We start from the raw sequence: 23179 nt of genomic DNA on the forward strand, positions 1-23179 counted from the left end.
AAATAGTTTTTCACTGGTTATTCTCCTGTAGTCCAGTGGTTAGCACTCCACACATCCACTGCAGTGGTCACAGGTTCGATCCCTGGTTGGGGAACTAAGACTCTGCATGCTGCACCACAGAGTCAAAAAATGAAAAAAAAAAAAAAAAAAAAGTTTTGTGCTGAAAAATAATAAACATCATCTGAGGCTTCAGTGAGTCATAATGTTTTTGCTGATAGAGGGTCTTGCTTCAGTGTGATGTCTGTTGACTGATTAGGGTGGTGGTTGCTGAAGGACAGATCTGACAATTTTTTAAAATAAGACAACATTGAAGTTTGCTGCTTCAATTGACTCTTCTTTTCATGAGCTTCCCTGATGAAAGACGCTCAGATGGTAAAGCGTCTGCTCGCAATGCGGGAGACCTGGGTTCGATCTCAGGAAGATCCTCTGGAGAAGGAAATGGCAACCCACTCTGGTACTCTTGCCTGGAAAATCCTATGGACAGAGAAGCCTGGTAGGCTACAGTCCATGGGGTCGCAAAGAGTCAGACACGACTGAGCGATTTCACTTTCACTTTCTTTCTTTTCATGAGTGATTTCTCTGTACCAAGTAATGTTTAAAAAAAAAAAAAAATTATTTGGCTGCATCAGGTCTTTGGCATGAGGGATCTAGTTCTCTGACCAGGGATTGAACCCAGACTCCCTGCATTGGTAGTGTGGAGTTTTAGCCACTGGACCACCAGGGAAGTCCCCCTTGCATTATAGTCCCCCACATAGTGCTGTTTGATAGCAATTTGAAGAAAGCTGAGCACCGAAGAATTGATGCTTTTGAACTGTGGTGTTGGAGAAGACTCTTGAGAGTCCCTTGGACTGCAAGGAGATCCAACCAGTCCATTCTAAAGGAGATCAGTCCTGGGTGTTCTTTGGAAGGAATGATGCTAAAGCTGAAACTCCAGTACTTTGGCCACCTTCATGTGAAGAGTTGACTCATTGGAAAAGACTCTGATGCTGGGAGGGATTGGGGGCAGGAGGAAAAGGGGACAACAGAGGATGAGATGACTGGATGGCATCACCGACTCGATGGACATGAGTTTGAGTGAACTCTGGGAGATGGTGATGGACAGGGAGGCCTGGCGTGCTGCAATTCATGGGGTCTCAAAGAGTCAGACATGACTGAGTGACTGAACTGAACTGAACCCACAGTAGAATTTCTTTCAAAATTGGAATCAATCGTCTCTGACCCTGTTGCTACTCAACTAATTTAATGTAATATATTTGAAGTCCTTTGTTGTCATTTCAACAATCTTCACAGCATCTTCACTGGTAGATTTCATCTCAAGAAACCACTTTCTTTGCTCATCATAGGAAGTAACTCCTCATCAGTGAAAGTTTCATCATGAGATTTGCAGCAATTCAGTCTCGTGTTCAGGCTCCACTTCTAATTCTACTTTTCTTACTGTTTCTACCACATCTGCAGTTACTTCCTTCACTGAAGTGTTGGACCCCCCAAGATCATCCATGAAGGTAGTAATAAATTCCTGTTAATGTTAGTATTTTGATTTCTTCCCATGAATGATGAATGTTCTTTATGGCATCTAGAATGGCAAATCCTTTCTGGGAGACTTTCAGTTGACCTCGCCTAAATCCATCAGAAGAATCACTATATACAGCAGCTATAGCCTTACAAAATGTGCTTGTCTTAAATAGTCAAGATCTGGAGGTCAGAATTACTCCTTGATTCATAGGCTTCAGAAGAGACATTATAGTAGAAGACACAGTGCCTGGCAACACATTCCTATATGTTATCTGAAAAGTATATTATCAATATTAGTCACTGCATAATAAAAGAAACATCTTTATTTATCATATTTATATCATGAGCTCACTGATTTGTAGTTCCTTCTAATAAAAAAGACCCTCTGTTTTCTAAATCATTAGAGTTATATTTTAATGTTTTAACTCTTAATATTGTTTACATTGTAATACTAGAAAATCGCTCTAAAGCCCGTCTCCGGGATTCAGAATTATGGGGTGAAGGTAGTATGTACAGGATGTCATTTATCAGGGCTTTAGTCTCTGAGGTAATAAAGAGATTTCCTTTTTAAGAAATTTAGCATATAAAATAATCCAAGCAGATACTATGAAGGCACAATTCTGCCACAATCCAGAGAGCTTAATTGCCATGCTGTGGATAGGTATCAGAACTGATACCATCAAAACAGAGTCAGTGGGAATTTAATGGACTCTGTTCTGAGAGTCAACTTGTAATCTGTCCCCAGGGCTATCCTAACATCCTGAGTGCACCAAGTTAATTTAGCCAATAAATGTTCTATGGAAGTCAAAATCTTTTAAAAATAATGTTTTTGTCTCATCTGCAGTGACAGTGATGTAAGTGTGTTGATGGGTGGTAAGCCATTGTTGCCAAAATAAAAGAGACAGAGATTCACAAAAATTATTCCAAATCCCTTCCCAAGTTCAGACCAAGCAGAGGTAAATAGTAACCATACATATGAGAGATAAAATGGGAACTCTGGAGCGTGGGGTCCATTTTATCACTCAAGAAAGTGAGATTCAGGGATCAAAGGGTAAGTAGTATTGTGGTACTTCATCCAAGGTCCTAGGGGCATGAGCAGGTCTATAGAACATCCTGGGAAATGCCTTGGGGGGGGGGGGGGAGGAAAGGAGCATAAATGCACATGAAATATTGTCATATGTACATTCAGATGAGGCGGTAGATGGAAAAGTTATTTTTAAAATAGGCAGTCCTGGTAGATGGCTAAGATTGCATCATCAGACTTTAATTTCTCTCCTAGGGCTAGATCTGTGAGTCTGAGTCTCTAAGGAATCACCTAGATGCCCACAAGTTTACTTTGTGTTCTCCTATCTTATTGCATTGTAAACCAGAGATAAGCACTTCAAGGCTGTGTTGTTTTCTGGAAAACTGAAAAGAAGTGAGGCTTTCCTTTCATTTTAAACTTTTGTGGCTGAAGAAGAATGCCTGGGTAACAAATGGTTTTCAGCAAAACCTCCATGTTTAAAAATCTCCATGTATCAATCATTCCATGGAAGGATAAACAAAGCCATGAAGAGATTATTGGGCTTGAGAAATTTACCTTACATCTCAAGTTATTTTGCTTGAAGGCAGGGCATAGAAGAGTCTGTAATCTAAAGGGAGAGAGCTGTTGATAAGCTAAAAGACAAAGATAGTAGAAAAGAAAATATTCTTGCTCCATTTTAAAAAGACTAAGTGAGTGAAACTGACATTTCAATTTTGACAAACACTGCTACAGAGATTGTTAAAAAGCTGAACCTCTGCCATATTTGTGTGCCTTCAAAAGTGATATAAAAGGACAGATTCCTCAAATAGCTCATCTTTGGGTTAAGGTTGTTACTTATGTTCTACAAAACCAATTTCCTTTTTGGTAAGAAATGAGCTATGCTTTAAAATACGACGCTTAGATTTTTGTAATTATTTTCTGCCTCAGGATTAGTCTTATGAATTAGGATTCAGGAATATAGAGATCCAATGACAGTTGAGATAGTCCTTACTGGCTGTAAGCTTCTGGGCAGATCCATCCAACTTTCAGAACCTCACTGACTCCATTTGCAAAATGGAAATAATCATCTCACTCAATCCACCCACAACAGAGACTCCAGACTATCTATCTTTTGGTATAAAATGTTCAGCATCAAGCTCTAGGATATAGGCTGTGATAAAACTTCTATATGTGAAGTCACTTTGAAAGTTTAAAGAGCTAAACAGAATTGAGAAATCATTATATCAAATTTTTGAGGAAAGGGTAAACATGAATAATTATTACTCTATTCAGAGTACAGAAAATATTAGAATATTATTTTTTATTTGTTGGAACATTTATTTACTAAAAAGGTATCTGCATATACATATATGATAAGTGAGACAAAATGAAGCTTCAGCTCCCCTATATTCAATTTCCCCATGGAAAGGCAGGCACTGGGTGAGGGTCAAATATATAGCTGGAAATGACAACCCACGCCAGAATTCTTGCCTGGAAAATCCCAGGGACAGAGGAGCCTGGTGGGCTACAGTCCTTTGGTTTGTAAGAGTTGCCCATGACTGAGCATGCATGCGTGTGATGTGAGATAGCTATACATATATGTATACATAGTTAGTACAGTTGCTCAGTCGTGTCCAACTCTTTTGTGACCCCATGGATTGCAGCATGCCAGGCTTCCCTGACCATCACCAACTCCTGATGCCTACTCAAACTCATGTCTATTGTGTCGGTGATGCCATCCAACCATCTCCTCCTCTGTCATCCCCTTCTCCTGCCTTCAATCTTTCCTAGCATCTGAGTTGGTTCTTCACATCAGGTGGCCAAAGTATTGGAATTTCATCTTCAACATCAGTCCTTCCAATGAATATTCAGGACTGATTTCCTTTAGGATGGACTGGTTGGATCTCCTTGCAGTCCAAGGGACTCTCAAGAGTCTTCTCCAACACCACAGTTCAAAAGCATCAATTCTTCTGCGCTCAGCTTTCTTTATAGTCCAGCTCTCACATCCATATATGACTACTGGAAAAACTATAGCTTTGACTAGATGGACCTTTGTTGGTAAAGTAATGTCTCTGCTTTTTAATATGCTGTCTAGGTTGGTCATAGCTTTTCCTCCAAAGGGCAAGTGTCTCTTAATTTCATGGCTGCAGTTACCATCTGCAGTAACTTTGGAACCCACCAAAATAAAGTCTCTCACTGTTTCCATTGTCCCCGCATCAATTTGCCATGAAGTGATGGGACCAGATGCCATGATCTTAGTTTTCTGAATGTTGAGTTTTAAGCCAACTTTTTCACTCTTTCACTTTCATCAAGAGGCTCTTTAGTTCTTTGCTTTCTGCCATAAGAGTGGTGTCATCTGTGTATCTGAGGTTATTGATATTTCTCCTGAAAATCTTGATTCCAGCTGGTGCTTCATACAGCCTGGCATTTTGCATGATGTACTTTGCATATAAGTTAAATAAGCAGGGTGACAATATACAGCCTTGATGTACTCCTTTCCCAATTTGGAATCAGTCTGTTGTTTCATGTCCGGTTCTAACTGTTGCTTCTTGACCTGCATACAGATTTCTCAGGAGGCAGGTCAGGTGGTCTGGTATTCCCATCTCTTGAAAAATTTTCCACAGTTTGTTGTGATCCACACGGTCAAAGGCTTTGGCATAGTCAATAAAGCAAAAGTAGATGTTTTCTGGAACTCTCTTGCTTTTTCAGCAATCCAGTGGGTATTGGCAATTTGATCTCTGGTTCCTCTGCCTTTTCTAAATCCAGCTTGAACATCTGGAAGTTCACAGTTCACGTACTGTTGAAACTTGGCTTGGAGAATTTTGAGCATTACTTTGTTAGTGTGTGACATGAGTGCAATTGTGCAGTAGTTTGAACATTCTTTGGCTTTGCCTTTCTTTGGGATTGGAATGAAAAGGAATGAAAACTGACCTTTTCCAGTCCTGTGGCCACTGCTGCATTTTCCAGATTTGCTGGCATATTGAGTGCAGCACTTCCAAAGGCATCATCTTTTAGGATTTGAAATAGCTCAACTGAAATTCCATCAACTCCACTAGCTTTGTTCATAGTGATGCTTCCTAAGGCCCACTTGACTTCACATTCCAGGATGTCTGGCTCTAGGAGAGAGATCACACCATTGTGGTTATCTGGGTCATGAAGATCTTTTTTGTATAGTTCTTCTGTGTATTCTTGCCACCTCTTCTTATGTCTTCTGCTTCTGTTAAGGTTCATATCATTTCTGTCCTTTATTGTGCTCATCTTTGCATGAAATGTTCCCTTGGTATCTCTAATTTTCTTGAAGAGATCTCTAGTCTTTCCATTCTATTGTTTTCCTCTATTCTTTATATTGATCACTGAGGAAAGCTTTTTTAATCTCTCCATGCTATCCTTTGGAACTCTGCATTCAAATGGGTATTTCTTTCCTTTTCTCCTTTGCCTTTCTCTTCTCTTCTTTTCTCAGCTATTTGTAAGGCCTTTTCAGATAACCTTTTTGCATTTCTATTTCTTGGGGATGGTCTTGATCACTGCCTCCTGTACAATGTCATGAATCTCCATCCATTGTTCTTCAGGAAATCTGTCTATCAGTTCTAATCCCTTGAACCTATTTGTCACTTCCACTGTATAAACATAAGGGATTTGATTTAGGTCATACTTGAATGGTCTAGTGGTTTTCCCTACTTTCTTCAATTTAAGTCTGAATTTGGCAATAAGGAGTTCATGATCTGAGCCACAGTCAGCTCCCAGTTTTGTTTTTGCTGACTGTCTAGAGCTTCTCCATCTTTGGCTGCAAAGAATATAATCAATCTGATTTCGGTATTGACCATCTGGTGATGTCCATGTGTAGAGTCTTCTCTTGTATTGTTGGAAGAGGGTGTTTGCTATGACCAGTGTGTTCTCTGGTGAGTTTTTCTTCCCTTGTGAGCTTGTGAGTCTCTTAGGGCACTTTATATCCTTTTATGGCATATATCCAACCAGTGCCTTAGGAAAAACTAAAACAAAAGAAGTTTTTCCTAAAATGAAATCCTAATGGGAACCTGCAGAGATGAGAACTATGTCTTGATTGATAGTTTTTGCCCTGTCTTCACTAGCTCCATAAATGACTGCCACACCCTGATTATAGTGAGTCTATATTCTAAAGGGAACTAATACTGCTATAATCTGTTCAGTTCAGTTCAGTCGCTCAGTCGTGTCTGACTCTTTGTGACCCCATGAATCGCAGCACGCCAGGCCTCCCTGTCCATCACCAACTCCCAGAGTTCACCCAGACTCATGTCCATCGAGTCAGTGATGCCATCCAGCCATCTCATCCTCTGTTGTCCCCTTATCCTCATGCCCCCAATGCTTCCCAGCATCAGAGTCTTTTCCAATGAGTCAACTCTTCGCATGAGGTGGCCAAAGTACTGGAGTTTCACCTTTAGCATCATTCCTTCCAAAGAAATCCCAGGGCTGATCTCCTTCAGAATGGACTGGTTGGATCTCCTTGCAGTCCAAGGGACTCTCAAGAGTCTTCTCCAACACCACAGTTCAAAAGCATCAATTCTTCTGCGCTCAGCTTTCTTTATAGTCCAGCTCTCACATCCATATATGACTACTGGAAAAACTATAGCTTTGACTAGATGGACCTTTGTTGGTAAAGTAATGTCTCTGCTTTTTAATATGCTGTCTAGGTTGGTCATAGCTTTTCCTCCAAAGGGCAAGTGTCTCTTAATTTCATGGCTGCAGTTACCATCTGCAGTAACTTTGGAACCCACCAAAATAAAGTCTCTCACTGTTTCCATTGTCCCCGCATCAATTTGCCATGAAGTGATGGGACCAGATGCCATGATCTTAGTTTTCTGAATGTTGAGTTTTAAGCCAACTTTTTCACTCTTTCACTTTCATCAAGAGGCTCTTTAGTTCTTTGCTTTCTGCCATAAGAGTGGTGTCATCTGTGTATCTGAGGTTATTGATATTTCTCCTGAAAATCTTGATTCCAGCTGGTGCTTCATACAGCCTGGCATTTTGCATGATGTACTTTGCATATAAGTTAAATAAGCAGGGTGACAATATACAGCCTTGATGTACTCCTTTCCCAATTTGGAATCAGTCTGTTGTTTCATGTCCGGTTCTAACTGTTGCTTCTTGACCTGCATACAGATTTCTCAGGAGGCAGGTCAGGTGGTCTGGTATTCCCATCTCTTGAAAAATTTTCCACAGTTTGTTGTGATCCACACGGTCAAAGGCTTTGGCATAGTCAATAAAGCAAAAGTAGATGTTTTCTGGAACTCTCTTGCTTTTTCAGCAATCCAGTGGGTATTGGCAATTTGATCTCTGGTTCCTCTGCCTTTTCTAAATCCAGCTTGAACATCTGGAAGTTCACAGTTCACGTACTGTTGAAACTTGGCTTGGAGAATTTTGAGCATTACTTTGTTAGTGTGTGACATGAGTGCAATTGTGCAGTAGTTTGAACATTCTTTGGCTTTGCCTTTCTTTGGGATTGGAATGAAAAGGAATGAAAACTGACCTTTTCCAGTCCTGTGGCCACTGCTGCATTTTCCAGATTTGCTGGCATATTGAGTGCAGCACTTCCAAAGGCATCATCTTTTAGGATTTGAAATAGCTCAACTGAAATTCCATCAACTCCACTAGCTTTGTTCATAGTGATGCTTCCTAAGGCCCACTTGACTTCACATTCCAGGATGTCTGGCTCTAGGAGAGAGATCACACCATTGTGGTTATCTGGGTCATGAAGATCTTTTTTGTATAGTTCTTCTGTGTATTCTTGCCACCTCTTCTTATGTCTTCTGCTTCTGTTAAGGTTCATATCATTTCTGTCCTTTATTGTGCTCATCTTTGCATGAAATGTTCCCTTGGTATCTCTAATTTTCTTGAAGAGATCTCTAGTCTTTCCATTCTATTGTTTTCCTCTATTCTTTATATTGATCACTGAGGAAAGCTTTTTTAATCTCTCCATGCTATCCTTTGGAACTCTGCATTCAAATGGGTATTTCTTTCCTTTTCTCCTTTGCCTTTCTCTTCTCTTCTTTTCTCAGCTATTTGTAAGGCCTTTTCAGATAACCTTTTTGCATTTCTATTTCTTGGGGATGGTCTTGATCACTGCCTCCTGTACAATGTCATGAATCTCCATCCATTGTTCTTCAGGAAATCTGTCTATCAGTTCTAATCCCTTGAACCTATTTGTCACTTCCACTGTATAAACATAAGGGATTTGATTTAGGTCATACTTGAATGGTCTAGTGGTTTTCCCTACTTTCTTCAATTTAAGTCTGAATTTGGCAATAAGGAGTTCATGATCTGAGCCACAGTCAGCTCCCAGTTTTGTTTTTGCTGACTGTCTAGAGCTTCTCCATCTTTGGCTGCAAAGAATATAATCAATCTGATTTCGGTATTGACCATCTGGTGATGTCCATGTGTAGAGTCTTCTCTTGTATTGTTGGAAGAGGGTGTTTGCTATGACCAGTGTGTTCTCTGGTGAGTTTTTCTTCCCTTGTGAGCTTGTGAGTCTCTTAGGGCACTTTATATCCTTTTATGGCATATATCCAACCAGTGCCTTAGGAAAAACTAAAACAAAAGAAGTTTTTCCTAAAATGAAATCCTAATGGGAACCTGCAGAGATGAGAACTATGTCTTGATTGATAGTTTTTGCCCTGTCTTCACTAGCTCCATAAATGACTGCCACACCCTGATTATAGTGAGTCTATATTCTAAAGGGAACTAATACTGCTATAATCTGTTCAGTTCAGTTCAGTCGCTCAGTCGTGTCTGACTCTTTGTGACCCCATGAATCGCAGCACGCCAGGCCTCCCTGTCCATCACCAACTCCCAGAGTTCACCCAGACTCATGTCCATCGAGTCAGTGATGCCATCCAGCCATCTCATCCTCTGTTGTCCCCTTATCCTCATGCCCCCAATGCTTCCCAGCATCAGAGTCTTTTCCAATGAGTCAACTCTTCGCATGAGGTGGCCAAAGTACTGGAGTTTCACCTTTAGCATCATTCCTTCCAAAGAAATCCCAGGGCTGATCTCCTTCAGAATGGACTGGTTGGATCTCCTTGCAGTCCAAGGGACTCTCAAGAGTCTTCTCCAACACCACAGTTCAAAAGCATCAATTCTTCGGCGCTCAGCCTTCTTCATAGTCCAACTCGCACATCCATACATGACCACGTGAAAAACCATAGCCTTGACTAGATGAACCTTTGTTGGCAAAGTAATGTCTCTGCTTTTGAATATGCTCTCTAGGTTGGTCACAACTTTCCTTCCAAGGAGTAAGCGTCTTTTAATTTCATGGCTGCAATCACCATCTGCAGTGATTTTGGAGCCCCCAAAAATAAAGCCTGACCCTGTTTCCACTGTTTCCCCATCTATTTCCCATGAAGTGATGGGACTGGATGCCATGATCTTTGTTTTCTGAATGTTGAGCTTTAAGCCAACTTTTTCACTCTCCTCTTTCACTTTCATCAAGAGGCTTTTGAGTTCCTCTTCACTTTCTGCCATAAGGGTGGTGTCATCTGCATATCTGAGGTTATTGATATTTCTCCCGGCAATCTTGATTCCAGCTTGTGCTTCTTCCAGTCCAGCGTTTCTCATGATGTACTCTGCATAGAAGTTAAATAACAGTAAATTGGCTATGTCATTAAGTATTTATTGAGTTAGTTTTAAAGACACTTGGTAATGTATATTTAGATTAAAGAAAAATCCATTAGGGAAGCAAGACTAGGTTTCATGAAACAAAAACAACAGACAAGGATAGACAAGTGAGCAACAAACTATGGAGTGTGTGCGTGTGCCATGTCGCCTCAGTCGTATCCAATTCTTTGTGACCCCGTGGACCGTAGCCTGCCAGGCTCCTCTGTCCATGGGATTCTCCAGGCAAGAATACTGGAGTGGATTGCCATGCCCTCCTCCAGGGGCTCTTCCTGGCCCAGGGATTGAACCTGTGGCTCCTGTGACTCCTGCATTGTAGGCAGATTCTTCACCACTGAGCCACGGAGAACAAATCATAAATAAAAGAGGATGTGAATATGGGAAACATCTGATAGAAACCAGATTGGAATTTTTTTTTTTTTGTCCACATAAAAACCTGCATATGGATATTTTTAGCACCTTCATTCAATATTGCCAAAATGTGAATGAAACCAAGATGTCCTTCAGCAGATGAATGGAGAAATATACTCTAGTATATTTGGGGAATGAAATAATACTCAGCACTAAAAAAATTAAGCTATCAAGCCATAAAATTATATGGGGAATTCTTCTTTTCTCTTTGAAGTATAAGTGATTTAAAATATGGTATTAGTTTCAGTTGTACAGTGTAGTGATTGGTAGGTTTTATTTATTTATTTATTTTGGCTTTTTGTTTGTTTGCTGGTTTGATTTTTGCAGACTGCTTTCTATTATAGCTTATTACAAGATATTGAATAAAATTCCCTTTGCTATATGGTAAACTTTTGTTGCTTATCTATTTCAAGTATAATGGTTTTTACATGTTAATTACATACCCTAATTTGTTCCTTTTTCCTTCCCCTTTTGGCAATCATAATAATACATGAATTTATATATAAAACAGATTTACAGGCATAGAAAACAGACTGGGATTTGAAAAGTGAATAGGCATTGAATATATGGTGAGAGAAAGGGCAGGTCTGTCAGGCAGGTTTTGAACAGTCAGGTGATAAAGTGGTTAGAGAAATGGCTACATGAAAAATCATGTTGCTTTTGAGTCCCTAAGTTGTGTCCAACTCTTTGCAACCCTAGGGACTATAGCCCACCAGGCTCCTTTGTCCATGGGATTTCCAGACAAGAATCCTGGAGTGGGTTGGCATTTCCTTCTCCAGGGGATCACTGTAACAGTGTGAGCAAGAGGCAAAATGGGTCCTTGGCCTCTCAATGTTCTATGGAACAGCACCGAATGAGGGTCAAGTGGATGTAGCACAGACAGGAGGCATCATCTCACTGTCAAAGAGCTCCAAACGAAACGCTATCTGGTATATTATGGATTCATGGGGTGAGGAGGGCTAAGGGTGGAAAGGTATTGAGTCAAAGTGGAGAAAAGTGCTTCAGTCAAGCTTCCCCCCACTTTCCACCCCCATGAATAATGAGATCTCTGAATGCAGGCCCCTAGGCTAGGATTGCAGATATGCCTAAGAGTGTGGCTGGCCAAGGGAGGGGGAGGCAGTTTTCTGCAGGAATTGTAGTTAAGGGATTGGCCTCCAAGCTCTGCTCCACTTTGACTCAGTAGCAGCTCCCCCCACCCCCACCCCCACCCATGAGGCCTGCCAGACAAAGCCTTAAAATTGCCTGGGGTCAAGCCTGAAAAGTCACACATAGAATTTTAAAATTTAATTTCTTTTTGGCTGCTCTGCATCTTTGTTGCTGCTGACAGGCTTTCTCTAGTTGTTTCTCCTCTTGGTTGCAGTGCGCGGGCTTCTCATTGTGATATCTTCTCTGGTTTCAGAGCATGGGCTCAGTAGTTGTGGCGCTGGGGCTCAGTTGTCCTGCGGCATGTGAGATCTTCTCAGGCCAGGGAGCAAACCTGTGTCCCCTGCATTGGCAGGTGGATTCTCAACCACTGGACCACCAGGAAGTCCCACATACAGAAATTTGAACCAGAGCCAGACCCCTGAGTGTGGGGCAGAACAATGTGAGGAGAACCATGGCTACAGGTTACTCCAACCAGAGTAGAAATAGGCTGGGGAGACGGGGGTAAGTTCAGGTCGTAATCTTTATAAGATTCATAGGAGGTTTTATATTGATGACAAAAGCAGGATCTAAATTCCAGGGCTGGTTTTATCTCTTCCTGGTTGAGTTCACTTGAGCAAAGCATTTCCATCTCTCTGAGGAGTATGTTTCATCTGCAAAATGGTGTACTAATATGCTTCTAAGTTTTGGTTAAGTGAGGAAATATCCAGGAAAATGTCTGACTGACATTTGGTCAAGCTGTCAGTTGTCCGTTGTCATTGGAGAAGGAAATGGCAACCCACTCCAGTGTTCTTGCCTGGAGAATCCCAGGGACGGGGGAGCCTGGTGGGCTGCCGTCTATGGGGTCACATAGAGTTGGACATAACTGAAGCGACTTAGCAGCAGCAGCAGCAGCAGCAGTCAGTTGTCAAGGTTCTGTCCACTAGTGGTGTCTGAGACCTTAGCCTAAAGCTAATCCTGAAGAAAAAGCTGGTATTTTCAGCCTGATTCAGTGACAGGGCTGTGGTAGAATGAATAATGGCCCACAATGATATCCAGACCTTGGCTTCTGGGACCTGTGACTGTTAGGTGGCAAAAAGGCCTTTGTAGATGTGATTAAGTTAAGGATCTCATGATGGGAAGATTATTTTGGTTATTCAGGTATATCCTAAACGTAAGCACCAGCATCCTTACAAAAGCGAGGCAGAGGGAGATTTGACTATAGATGGTGAAAGCGTTGTAGCGATGGAAGCTGATACTGAAGTAAAGCAGCCACAAGCCAAGGCATGCAGGCAACCGTAGAAACTAACAAGAGCAAACAACAGATTCTCTCCTGGAACTTCCAGGAGGAATGAGCCCAGCTGACACCTTGATTTTAGCTCTTGAAGACTCAGCTCAAATTCTGTCCTCCAGAACTATCATAATGCACTTGTGTTGTTTTAAGCTACTGAGTTTGTAGCAATGTGCTGCAGAGGAGACAGGGCACTAATACAAAGCCCTAAGTATCATTTGGTTGTACACACCTGACAGCTTGGTTTGCAGTGATCACCTTGTCTCTTAGCTCTGTTGTCACTTGACCCATCTATGAGGGTTAATACATTTTTCTACTAAAGAGATGGGGTCATATGGAGGGACTTTCTGCTAAATAAGCTCAAGGATGCTGAGAAATAGGCCACTGTGTGCAGCAAGGCAGGAGAGATAGAAGTAAACTAGTTTGCAAGAACACAGGAAACATTCCTTGGAATCTTCCATTGGTAAGAGAGAGTGTCCCAGCAACATTTGAGTTCTTAAGGCAGAAGAAATAGAAATAAACTAGTTTTCAAGATGGAGAAGGCAATGGCATCCCACTCCAGTACTCTTGCTTGGAAAATCCCATGGAAGGAGAAGCCTGGTAGGCTGCAGTCCATGGGGTCGCGAAGAGTCAAACATGGCTGAGCGACTTCACTTTCACCTTTCACTTTCATGCATTGGAGAAGGAAATGGCAACCCACTCCGGTGTTCTTGCCTGGAGAATCCCAGGGATGGCGGAGCTTGGCGGGCTGCCGTCTATGGGGTCGCACAGAGTCGGACACGACTGAAGCGACTTAGCAGCAGCAGCAGCAGTTTGCAAGAACACAGGAAATGTTCCTTGGAATCTTCCATTGGTAAGAGAGAGTGTCCCAGCAACGTTTCAGTTTTTACATTAAAGTGACTTGATGTGGCCAGAGAAATTTGTGTTATATCATATAGTCTTAGGAATCTTTATATAAAATCAGTAGTCTGAAGCCTGGATATTTTTAGGCCCTGCACGCATGCTGTCACTTCAGTTGTGTCCAACTCTTTGCGACCCCATGGACTCACCAAGCTCCTGTGTCTATGGAATTTGCCAGGCAAGAATACTGGAATGGTAACCATCCCCTTCTCCATGAGATCTTCCCAACCCAGGGATCAAACCTGAGTCTCTTATGTCTCCTGCATTGGCAGGTGGGTTCTTTACCACTAGCACCACCTGGGAAGTCCTTTTAGGCCCCGAGGGGTGTATGTGTGTGTATGTATGTGTGTGTGTGTGTGTGTGTGTGTGTATAAAACATCTTTTAGTCCAGTCCAGTGTCCAGGTTTGCATAAATTAAAAGCCTGACATTGAGTTCACATCCGTGCTGTTTCACTGCAACAGTGAGACTGGCCAGCACATGCAGAACCCCTGAGACTTTGGCAAATGATGAAAAGGACTGGGGACCAGGCAGATACGGGAAGTGACCACATTCAGGTCCAACAAACCACAAACTTGATTGTTTGACCTCCTTTTCTTTCCTTTCCTTCTATCCTTCACCTTCTGGCCTTCTTCCTTCTGTCCATTGTCCAGTTCATCAGCACCTCCACTGGAGCAACACTTGCAGAGAGGAGGTGGAAATGTAAGCCATATAAAGCAATTTTGCTGCATGTCAGCAGATATTGGTAAGGTTTATGAAAGATGAGGGTGAAAGTTATTGACAGAGGAGGATTTGGAATAGCTGTAGAGCTCACTCATCCAGTGAAACAGTATTAATTGAAAAACTGAAGATCAGAGTTTTGTTATGTGCAACTGGTGTTTTTATTCTAGGAGCAGAGAATTTATCTGCAAATAAATAGAAGGGCAAGGGAGTGGAGGAAGAAAATGCATTTCTAAATGCTCTGAGTTGTATTTAGTTAGATTAATTGCTTTGATTTCTCTCATGGAAGTGATAGCAGTTTATTTGGGGATAATTTCTCATCATTTGCTTGGCATACAGTTGCACCATCACACATTAATCTCTGGTCTTTTGGATTTATTTTCCCCGAGGCCGTTTTCTTCACAGTGACTTGAAGGTCAGCTCTACATTCTTCTTCCTGATCCTTAACTGCCCACAGTTATAGAATAAGTGGCAGAGGCACAACTAGATTTTGGGACTACAGCACTGGAAGGACTGATTGGCAATTCTGCAGAGACTTATTTCTGGAGAGCAGAATAAGAACCCATCAGTAAGAATTACAGGGGTCAGATATAGGCCTCATGCAAAGAGCAATCTTGTCATGTCTAGAGTGTTCAGCAATGCAACAGGAGAAGTGATAACGAAGGTATCAAAGCAAAGGTTGAGTGACCATTTGCTAAGGATGCCGTAGAGGTGATTAATAAGCATAGTAAGGATGGAGCCCCCAAGACAATTTATCTCTTCTAACCTGAAGAGTCTGTTAGGCTCCTCTGTCCAAGAGATTCTCTAGGCAAGTATACTAGAGTCGGTTGCCATTTCCTTCTCCAGGGGATCTTCCTGACCCAGGGATTGAACCTGCGTCTCCTGCACTGCAGGCGGATTCTTTACTATCTGAGCCACCAGGGATGTATGACTTAATGCAAGTAGTCTATCCCTATGTTTTATTTTTTCTCAAATAACCCAACTCTGATAAGCTCATATTCACTTAAGCTGGTCTTCCAACCTGTCAAGCCCTTCCATACCCACCCATCTATTCAGATCATTTCCATCCTTTAGGAATCAGTCAAAGCTTCACTTTTTTAGTCTTTTCCCACTCGATGATTTCTCTTTTCCCTGATTAGTCTAATGTTCACTGAGTGCATCTCTTACCCCAGCATTTAATTACACACCAATCCCTGTATTGTTATCTGCATGTGCATATCTTATCTCCTGTACAAAACTGACACCCTGAAAGGCTGGAATATTACAAAGCTGAGTAATAATAGGGTTTTTGTTAACAATTAAAATTAATATCCTTTATGCTGGGTAGAAATGAATCATGAGCTCTATAGTGAAGTTTCTCTTTGTCATTGATGAGACCTCTAAAATGTACTACCACATCTACTACCAAACAATCTTTACAGGGCGATTGTTTCTTTTACAAAATTTATTATGTGGATATCTTTCTAGAGCCAGGCTTTAGAAATAACTTAACAGTCCCTTTAGCATCATAAGCTCTGACTATCTCTGTTCCTGATCTTTTATAAATGTCACTTCATGGAAAAATAAAATAATGACATAAGCAGCTTCATAAAAGATAGCATATGAGAGTACGTGACTACAAAAGTTTAAAAGTCAAACTAGAAAAATGAATTTCATGTAACTTTAATAATGGAATAGTATTATTTGACTGCCAAATATTTTCATTTTGTCATAGTTACAAAAGACGGAAAAATAAATTAACACTTTCACATAAAGTTATTTTAACTGTTCACCAAAGACTGGTTTTTGCATGAAATTAATGGAAGGCCAGTTGTGGCTACTATTTATGAAAGTACATATAGGAGCACAGAGTCATTCTAGGGTACCTGTGCTCTTGTTTAGTCTCCAAGTCATGTCTGCCTCTTTTGCAACCCCGTAGCCCGCCAGGCTCCTCTGTCCATGGGATTTCCCATGCAAGAATGCTGGACTGGGTTGCCATTTCCTACTCCAGGGGATCTTCCTGACCCAGGGATAGAACCTGCATTTCCTGCTTGGCAGGAGGATTCTTCACCACTGAGCCACCAGGGAAGCCCTTAAAAGCCATGCTTATCCAGGATATGAACCCAGGACCTCTCGCGACCAATAAGCCTAGTGGCTCATAGGATAAAGAATCTGCCTACAATGAAGAAGACCTGGGTTTGATCCTTGGGTTGGAAAGATCCCCTGGAGAAGGAAATGGTTACCCACTCCAGTATTCTTGCCTGGAGAACCCCATGGACAGAGGAGCTTGGTGTGCTGCAGTCCATAGGGTCGCAGGAGTTGGACATGACTGGGCAACTAACACTTTCACTTTTCACCAGGGAAGCCTGTAGGGTAGCTAGAAGTATGTACAAGTTGAAGGATTTCCTAACATCCGTTGCCACAAAATTATATTGTGAACTATAGCAAGCCATGATGAATTCATTCAGCAAACATATATACCAAGAGTTAATCTCTCTTTCCTTAATTTACATTATTTTGAAATGAATATGATCACACTTGCTTTACATAGCTCAGAATTATGTGTAGAATAAAAGAAAACCATAGAGTTGAAAAGCTCTGAAGACTTTCCCAGGCTGCCAGACCCTCTCTGCCTGGGGCACAACAGCTTAGACCTGACTCAGAGTTGGTACCCCTATGGAGCACCCCTCAACCAGTCACCAAAGTGGCCTAAGCTTCCCCATGCCTGCTCACCAGGCAAGAGAAATTCCACATACTTTTTAGAGATAGTGGAGCAAAGTGAGGGCGTGAGTCTCTAGATCTCAGACTTGATGTCTAGTCTGGATAGTGGTATTTATATTAATTTTATTATTTTTCTTCAAACTTCAAAAAATGTATATGTAAATGTACTCAGTGTTAAAGAATGATAACAGTAGGGATAGGGCAGGGTGAGAAAGGTAGAGAGTGTTCTTCCCATCTTACAATGAAGCTCCCAGAAGGGAAGGGGAATGCCATTCCAGTTTTCGAGACTATGGAGGTACAGAGCCTTCCTAATTTTTGTTCAGCAGCTTCTGTTTCAACAATCCAATTCAAGGTGTCCTATGAACTGAAAACTAGATGGGGTATTCTCAGTCCATTAACCCTAAAATTAATGCCAAGGCCTCCCAAGTTCTATGGCTTTCACTGCAATATTTGGTAGTGTTACAAGTTTCCATCTTTCTACTCTATATTACTATTTTAGCAAGAAATTGAAATACACTTTAGTAGAGACTATTTACAAGATAACATTTTGTGCTGAACATTCTTTCAGTTGTGTGTGTTGCCAAGAAATTACATCTTTTTGTTTACAATACATGCCCTGTGACTTTTTGAAATTTCATTGTGATGAGAACACCTGAGGTCTATCCTGTTAACAATTTTTGCTTAGTGTTTGATACACTACTCTTGACCACAGGTACAATATTTATAGTTTTGTCTTTTAGGCCTATGATTGTGTGTGTGTGCTAAGTCACTTCATTTGTGTCTGATTCTCTGTGACCCTAGGGACTGGAGCCCACCAAGCTGCTCTGTTCATGGGATTCTCCAGGCAGGAATACTGAATGGGTTGTCATATCCTCCTCCAGGGGATCTTCCTGACCCAGGGATCGAACCCAGGTTTCTTACATCTCCTACATTGGCAGGCAGGCTCCTTACCACTAGCGCCGCTTGGGAAGCCTATGATTAATTTTGAGTTAATTTTTATAAATTATTATTATTATTTTTGCATGAGGATGTTCAGTTTTTTCAGCACCATATTTTGGAAAAAGAAAAGTGAGTGTGAAAGTTGCTCAGTCATGTCCGACTCTTTGCGACCCCATGGACCATAGTCCACCAAGCTCCTCTGTCCATGGAATTCTCCAGGCCAGAATACTGGAATGGGTAGCTGTTCCCTTCTTCACAGGATCTTCCCAACCCAGGGATCAAACCCATGTCTCCTGCATTGCAGGCGGATTCTTTACTGTCTGAGCCACCAGAGAAGCCCTTATTTGTTGGAAAGACTATCCTTTTTCCATTGAATTGCTTTTGCTAAAGATCAGTTGATTAAATGTTTGGGGGTTTATTTCAGGGTTCTCTGTTCTGTCCTATTGATCTGTCTATTCTTTCACCAAGACCATACTGTCCTGATGGCTGGAGCTTCGACAGGAGGTCTTCAGGTCAAACAGTGTCATTCCTCTGACTTTGCTTCTTTTCAAATTGTGTGGTTTCTGGGAGTTTTGTTCTTCCATATAAACTTTAGAGTCAGTTTGTGAATAGTCACTAAAGAACTCGATTAGATTTTGATTTGAGATTGTGTTAAAACTATAGATCAATTTGGGAAACATGGACATCTTAAACAGATTGAATCTTCCTATCCATGAACATTGACTATCTGTCCACTTACTTGGATCTTTGATTTCTTTCATCAGTTTTTTAAAAACATATTTTCTATATAAATTTTTTTAACATATTTTGTTAGATTTATAACAATATTTTTTGGTGCTAATGTAAATGGTTTTGTGTCTTAATTTCAAATTCCAATTGTTCTCTGCTAGTTTATAGGAAAAATTGCATTTTGTATTTTAGCTTGGTATCCTGCAAAGTCGATATGATTGTTATTAGTTCCAGGTTTTTTTTCTTTTAGTTCCAGGATTTTTTTTGTCAATTATTTCAGATACTCTATATAGACAATCATTTCATCTGCAAACAACAACAGCTTTATTTCTTGATTTGCAATCTGTGTGTCTTTTTTTTTTTAATGCTATCTGGCACTTCTAGTACAATAGTGTAGTATGAAGAGCTGTCCTTATCTTGTTTCCCATTTTAAGATCTAGTTTCTTAACAATGATAGCTTTTTGTTGTTTTTTTTTTTTAAATAGATATTCTTTATAAAATTGAGGAAGTTCTCTTCTATTCCTAGTTTTTTGAGAGTTTTATACTGAAAGGAGTATTACATTTTGTCAGTACTTTTTATGTGTACTGACAAACAATTGGAATTTGAAATTAAGACACAAAACCATTTACATTAGCACCAAAAAAAAATTAACAATACTTTATAATTATTTTTCTTTCCCTTGTTGATGTGATGGTGTGCATTAATGGATTTTCACTTGTTGAACCAGCATTGCATACCTGGAATAAATCATACTTGATCATGTTGTACAATTCTTTTTTTTTTTAATTTAAGTATAATTAACATATAATGAATAATTCAATTTGCTACTATTTTGTTGAGGATTTTTTTTACATCTGTGTTCATGAGAGAGATTGGTCAATAGGTATCCTTTATTGTAATGATTTGTTTCTTTTATTGGTGTTTAGGCAATATTGGCCTTACAGAATGAGTTAGGAAGTGTTCTCTTTGCTTCAGTTTTCTGAGATTGTAGAGAGTTTATATCATTTCGCACTTAAATGTGCATTAGAACTCACAGTGAAAGTGTCTGGTTCTGGTGTTTTCTGTTTTGGCAGATTACTATCAATTCAATATCTTTAATAGATATGGGCTTATATATATTATTTATTCCTTCCATCTAATATAACTAGAGTGTGTCTTTTAAGAAATAGATGTATTTCACCTAAACTATCAAATTTTGGGGGCATAGAGTTGTTTGTAATATTTCTTTAGTATTCTTTTAATCTCCATGGGGTCAGTTGTAATGGTTCCTCTTTCATTTCTGATGTTAGTAACTTGTGCCTACTCTCTTTTCTCTTGGCTAGCTAGCCACCCTAGAGTTTGTCAATTCTATTCATCTTTTTAAAGAGCCAGCTTTTATTTTCATTGATTTTCTCTACGGTTTTTCTGTTTTCAAATTCCATTGATTTATGTTCTAATTATTATGGCTTCATTCCTTCTGCATATTTTGGATTTAATTTGCTCTTATTTTTCTAGTTTCCTAAGGTGGCAGCTATTATTGTTTGAATTTAGAATTTCTTAATTTTTAATATATGCATCAGTGCAATAAATTTCCCTTTAAGCAGTATTTTTGCTGCATCCCACACATTTTGATAAGTTGAGTTTTGTTTTCATTTAGTTCAAAATACTTATATTTTTATATTTCTTTTATATTAATTTTTGTGTTATTTAGAAATATGTGATCTAATCTTCAGATATTTGGGGATTTTCCAGCTTTTTTCTGTTATTGGTTTCTAGTTTAATTTCACTATGGTTGAGGATATGCATTGCATGATTTCTATTCTTTTAGATTCTTTAAGTTGTGCTTCATGGCCAGAATGTGATCTGTCTTAGTGAATATTCCTTGTAAGCTTGTGCAGAATGTGTCTTCTGCTGTTGTTTCGTGAAATACTCTATAAAGGCCAAGGAGGATTCAGTTGATTGATGTAGCTGTTCAGTTCAACTGTATTCTTACTTATTTTGTGCCTGTTGGATTTGTCAATTACTCATATAAAGCTGTTGAATTCTTCATATATAATACTAGATATGTGTTTGTCCTTCCAGCTTTATTAGTTTTGCTTAGTGTATTTTGACACTGTTGTTAGGTAGATACACAATGAGCATTGTTATGTGTTCTTGGAAATTTGGTGCCTCTGTCATGATGCACTGACTCTTTTTACTTCTGGCTATTTTGCCTACTGTGAAATAGGCTTTGCCTGAAATTAATATAAATACTCCAGTTTTCTTTTCATTAGTATCAACATAGTATAGCTTTCTCCATTTTTTTTTAAACTTTTAATCTGTATAAGTCTTTGTATTTAAAGTGAGTTTCTTTAAGACAATATGTAGATGGGTCTTTTTTTTTTTCCCCACTCTGACAGTCTCCGTCTTTTAATTGGTATATTTAGACTATTCCAATTAAAGTGATGATTGATATCATTGAGATATTACTGACCACATTTGTATCTGTTTTCTGTTCATGTCCCTTCTTCTTAGTTTGTTTTTGCCTTTCATTTTTTTCTGCCTTCTTGAGTTCTAATTGAGCATTTTATATACCAGGTAAGCCCAAGGCTTCTTTCTGCTTCCTCCCTCTCTTTTTTCCTCCTCTTAGTTCAAGGACGGAGAAGGCAATGGCACCCCACTCTAGTACTCTTGCCTGGAGAATCCCATGGATGGAGGAGCCTGGTAGGCTGCAGTCCGTGGGGTCACTAAGAGTCGGACATGACTGAGCGACTTCGCTTTCACTTTTCACTTTCATGCATTGGAGAAGGAAATGGCAACCCACTCCAGTGTTCTTGCCTGGAGAATCCCAGGGACGGGGGAGCCTGGTGGCTGCCATCTATGGGGTCACACAGAGTCAGACACGACTGAAGTGACTCAGCATAGCATAGCATAGTTCAAGGAGGAGGAATGCTGCAGACAATGGACTGGGTCATCTTTTGTATAGCTTGAGTTCATGGCTACAAATAAAGAAGTTGTTCCAAGGGATTCCTACTTCCTTTCCTCTGTCATTGGTGGCTGTGCCTTTTTCATCAAGTTGGCATGTTATGATCTAAAACTCAATTTGAGCCTTGATAAAAATAGATAAAGTAGGTCTCCTTTACTTTGGAGATTCTTGTCTTTGAGACCCTTGCCTGACCCATCAATATGAGACAAGAATCCCTATGTAGTAGAGCTTGACCTACCATGACTCTGTGTTGTGAGCTGGGTCACAACTTTATCTTATGAGAACTGAGAATTAATGTCCCTTACTTGGTTGATTATTGCCAGTCTACATCCTTTCCTCCAGCATCTTAAAAAAATAATGATTGGTTCAGGAATGGTTTCTGAGTCCCTTAGCTACAATAACCTCTTAATACAATCTTAGTTACACTATCATGAAGTAGGTATTATCTTTGCTAGGCTCTGTTCAGTTCAGTAGTTCAGTTGTGTCCAACTCTTTGTGACCCCATGGACTGCAGCATGCAAGGCTTCCCTGTCCATCACCAACTCCCGGAGCTTGCTCAAACGTGTCCATCGAGTCTATGATGCCATCCAGCCATCTCATCCTCTGTCATCCCCTTCTCCTCCTGCCTTCAATCTTTCCCAGCATCAGGGTCTTTTCAAATGAGTCAGTTCTTCACATCAGGTGGCCAAAGTTTTGGAGTTTCAGTTCAGCATCAGTCCTTCCAATGAATATTCAAGACTGATCTCCTTTAGGACTGACTTGTTGGATCTCTTTGCAGTCCAAGGGACTCTTAAGAGTCTTCTCCAACACCACAGTTTGAAAGCATCAATTCTTTGGTACTCAGCTTTCTTTATAGTCCAATTCTCACATCCATAATAACTACTAGAAAAACCATAGCTTTGACTAGATGGACCTTTGTTGGCAAAGTATGTCTCTACTTTTTAATATGCTGTCTAGGTTGCTCACAGCTTTTCTTCCAAGGAGCAAACCTCTTTTAACTTCATGGCTGCAGACACTATCTGCAGTGATTTTGGAGCCCAGGAAAATAAAGTCTGTAACTGTTTCTATTGTTTCCCCATCTATTTGCCATGAAGTGATGGGACCAGATGCCGTGATCATAGTTTTTTGAATGTTGAGTTTTAAGCCAGCTTTTTCACTCTCCTCTTTCACTTTCATCAAGAGGCTCTTTAGTTCTTCTTCACTTTCTCCCATAAGGGTGGTGTCATCTGCGTTTCTGAGGTTATTGATATTTCTCCCAGCAATCT

The sequence above is a fragment of the Bubalus kerabau genome, chromosome 12, assembly GCF_029407905.1.
Source record: "Bubalus kerabau isolate K-KA32 ecotype Philippines breed swamp buffalo chromosome 12, PCC_UOA_SB_1v2, whole genome shotgun sequence".
Classification (NCBI taxonomy): domain Eukaryota; kingdom Metazoa; phylum Chordata; class Mammalia; order Artiodactyla; family Bovidae; genus Bubalus; species Bubalus kerabau.